Raw genomic sequence first — 4,159 nt, forward strand, 5'->3', positions numbered from 1 at the left:
CAAGAGTGCTCACGGAGAAGCTTTGCTCTTGTGAACAGTTGCACGAAATCCAGTGGATCTGTTCTACCAGAGGCAGGGTGCCGCCGTCTTGGCCCTTGGGATCCCAAGACGGGACTGGGCAGCCACGTGGGATTTGCAGAGGGCACGTGCAGTGCCTGGGCTGGCCACGATGTTGGCTTCAAACTGCACCTCTATAGCAGGCGCTGGAACAGGACCCAGCCCTGAACTACTTGAATAACTTGTCCTCTTCACCGGGATTATCCTCACAGCCACCCCAGTGAGATGGGAGAGAGCTGTTACCCCCATCTGCACCAGGAAGAACTAATGTGCCAAAAGGCTGAAGTCAATATTTTTTAAAAGGCACCTAAAGATGCATCTAGACCCTTTTTACAAGTGTTTAACTGCCTAGCTGGGGGACGAATGGGGTTAAAGGTACCTAATATGCATCATTAGGAACTTATTTACTTTTGAAACTATGGATTAAATGACTTATCCAAGACCACACGGGGGGCCTGCGATAGGCCAGTCTTGAACCTATGTCTCGAGGCTTAGCCTCATGCCCTGATCATTGCTCCATCTCTCCTCTCAAGACAGGTACTTCAATGCTAATTTAGCAAGGAGGGTTGCAGGTCAGAGATGAGCAGCCGTGTATCAGCGCAGAGTACTTTACACGGTCACCATCACAGCCTTCTTGTGAGCCTGGCGCTCCTTCATCATTCAAACCACTGTGGCAACCCCACAGTAAGCGCAGGGACTGCTGCAGCGGTGTTTTTGGACAGGAGTGTTTGCATAACCAGCATAAAGAAAGCCTGTGTGTCATCTCGTTGGAAGAGTTTTAATGTGGTGGTTGAACCTGCCTCTCTGGCTTTCCCAGGAAGAACGGAGACCTAGACTGCCCCATGCGCTCATCCCTGAAGCTAATCAGCTAGCAGGCCTTGGCTTCTGCACATTCCTCTCTTCCTCCCTTGAAGCCCACTCCTTCACCTTAGCTCCTGCTAATGGTCCCCTCCCTAGAGAGCCTTTCCTCTGCAGCTCTACACACCGCACTAGCAAAGCACAGGGAGCCCCCAAGGGCGACGCACAGAGTAAAACCTAGCAGACACATCATCAGTAAGCCGGTCTCTGGGGAGGATGCTGAGGCCCTCCCATTCAGTCGTCATCTCTACATCTTGCTTGCGTGCAATAGTGGAGGAATAGGTGTGCCTCTCTAGAGGCAGCTGAAGAGGTGCAGATACCCTGTTGCTCTGTCCTGGCATTCATCAGGGTGGATCCTGCCTGACTGCTCAGTGCTTGTGTATGTACCCTGTCTCGGGACTGACCGTGGATTCCCGCGTCTTTTTTAGGCTCTCTACAAGCATTCAGGAGGGTGTGGTGAAGTCTCATTGACATTCCTCGTAGTGGACCCAGCGCTAGGCCAGCCTCCCGTCCTCTGTTGCATCGGGGCCACGGAGCAGCTTCAGCCGCCATGAAACAACCCTGCCCCTACTTGGACCATTCCTTCTCCCTGCGCTGGTCTTTCATGCATCTGCCTCGCATCCCACCCAGCTGCTCAGGCTGGTTGGCCCTAAGAAACTAAGTTAATAACTGTTTTCAGGGATGCAGCAAAGCTCCCCTGGACCTCAATGATGCAAGCCTGGGCCCACAGACGGAGAAGGAAACTCATCATTGCTTTGCCTGAGATGACCGGGTATTGGCTAGAGAGAGCACTTGGGTGGGTGAAGCAAGGAGACCTCTTTGCCATCACACAAAGAAGCTGAGGCTTACCTCAGTGTTTCTTCACCTTCCACTGCAGTGAAGGCAGCGACAAACCCTACACAAAGTGCCCTTCCTTCTCTACCCCAGGCTCCCCAAGAGGATTACACAAGCCACAAACCACGCAAACCTCATACGAGTTTTAAAGAGCTACGAAGACGACTTAAAAGACCAGCTGCCCATCACAGAGCGGGCATTCGGCTCGGGCGGAATAAAGGCATCTGGTAGCACGGCACACATTAAAGCAACTTTGCCATCGATCCGGCTGTAAAGAACTAACAAGTTCAGCACAGGTCTAGTCTATAAACGCTCCTGGAATTAGAGGCATCAAGGAAGCAACAGGACGTGTTGTGGTTTTTATTACAGTAGTTAAATGCTCCCGAGTTGGTTGCGTGGATTTAAGAATTCCCTTGTACCCAGTGGGTAGGCTAAAAGGGGGGGAGGGAAATAACCAAGAGACATTGAATCCTATCTTTTCCTAAAACCAAAGCTAAGCCCACCATCTCCTTGAGCAGAGGCGGTCGGGTGCCCGCCGCTACTTGGACTTACCATGGCAATAAGCAAGATTTGCCCCCACCCCACTTTATTTTCCCCCCCTCCAGCTCCTCTGTCCCTCGCCTAAGCAGCCTCGTTCAGCGAGTTGCATCTTTGATAAGCAACCGGCAGCAGGGAGCCGAGTTCCCCGTGGGAGCAGCTCGCACAGTTTATTTTTTGCACATGCAGCTCCTGCCTCTCCAGAGGTGGGGACGGAGCTGCCTCCTTGACATCACTGGAAAAATGTAGGCTGGAGACGGAGAGGCATGAGAAAACTCTGAGCCCGGAGGCTGGGGCGCTCTGCTGTATTCGCACCAGGCCCCCTTGACCACGCTCCAAGGAGGAAGCTGCCGTGTCCAGTCTTCCTAAATCGATTGGCTTTTATCGACGGACGAAACTCCAATGATCTCAGCATAAACTAGAATAGCTATTCGGTTTTCCTCCCCCCATGCCCTCCCCCAACGCGCGCACACACACACACACACACATCCAGCTGCTGTCTGACTTCCCAACACCAGGGCTAGAGATTGGTTCATTGACGCCTTTAACATTGCCGGCCGCTGAATCCTCTTTCTTGGGCGAACGGCTTCCCCTCTCCCCCGGCGCAGCCCAATCCCCTCCTCCAGAGCTGTCATTTTCTTTAGGAGTTTTGTCTATGGAGTCTTAAAAAAATGTCAAAGTGATGTTGTTTTCCTCTTACCCTCTTTGCAGGAGGCGACAGCGGGGTCCTCAGCAGTTCACTTCCTAGGCTGCTCCTCCCTGCCAGGCCAGCTGTGGTCCAGAGTGTCCCAGGGCAGGGTGATGAATGAGCCGGACTTTTATATTCCTGGGAGCTGGGGAATGACTCCCTGAGCTGCTGGCATCTGATCTCACCGCTCTCCGTTGTGCCAGCCCCTCCTACTTTTCCCTTGCCTCCGTGTTAGCAGCTCGGTGTGTGTGTTAGTTACCAAGATACGGTTCTACAGGCTAAGCTAGCCTGGCTCTTCCCCAAAGCAGAGGGAGGCAAACTCTCGGCGTCTGCCTGTTAAAGGAGCCGCACGGCTTCCTAGGAAATAAGGAGCTTTGCACTAGGGATGAAGCACCATTTTTTTCCGGCGGCCGTGGGCGGCCCTGGTCCGCAGAATGCAGGTGTCGGTCCGATCTGCGCCACGCGTTGCCCCGGTGGCTTTGTTCTGGTCGGGTCGCCGTAGCTGTCGCCCTGCGTCCCAAATAAACACGCTCTTCTGTCCTCTTTTACGCCCGGTGTGGTTTTTAAATGCATGAGCGAATTAAGCCTTCTCGCCCCTCTTCTGCTGACACAGCTCCCTGGCCCCATTGTACAGAAAAGGGAACTGAGGCGCAGAAATGTCGCCGAAGCCACCCAGGTAGACTGAGGCCAGACCCCAGCTGTCTCATCCAGGCTTGTGGTTTAAAAAGAAGACTGTGTTTCTCTTTTATTCAAGGGACTTCTCCAAAAGGCTCCTTCACTTTTATTTATGTACATTATAAGCTGGAAACAAGAACTCATGAAATGCTGATGAGCCCAGCAGCTGCTTCTGCCTGACAGAGGAGATGGGCCACCAGCCCTTATTGCCCGTTCCTTCCTCAGTCTCTCTTCTACCCCGGGCCCCCGGTGAAGGCATCCAGGTCCTCGGCTGCACTGCAGACACCCTCTGCACCAAGTCCTTTCTCTCCTCAGTGCCTCAGTTCCTGACCTGTGAAATGGGGAGAATAATACAGCTTTATCTTGCCGAGATGGGGTGAGGGTGCCTTGGTATCACAGTGACAAGGGCCGTGCAAGTCCTTGAGGGCCGGCGAAGTTGGGAACAAGTGTGCTTCTAAAAATAAAACCATGTGGGAGGGGTTTTAGTTTCATTGAAGCCTTGAAAATCAG

General features: G+C 53.0%; 1 protein-coding gene across 1 annotated transcript in view; it reads right to left on the bottom strand.

The window, feature by feature from the left end:
- The window catches only part of DUSP14 (dual specificity phosphatase 14), a 19,222-nt gene extending 16,002 nt beyond the window's left edge, over positions 1-3,220 (bottom strand). The window contains exon 1 of the mRNA XM_019511093.1: positions 2,987-3,220. The gene's annotated coding sequence lies outside the window, so the exon portion shown is untranslated. The remainder of the gene's footprint in view (positions 1-2,986) is intronic.
- Between the last annotated feature and the right edge of the window lie 939 nt (positions 3,221-4,159).

The sequence above is a fragment of the Gavialis gangeticus genome, unplaced genomic scaffold (assembly GCF_001723915.1).
Source record: "Gavialis gangeticus isolate Ggan-Ray unplaced genomic scaffold, GavGan_comp1, whole genome shotgun sequence".
Classification (NCBI taxonomy): domain Eukaryota; kingdom Metazoa; phylum Chordata; order Crocodylia; family Gavialidae; genus Gavialis; species Gavialis gangeticus.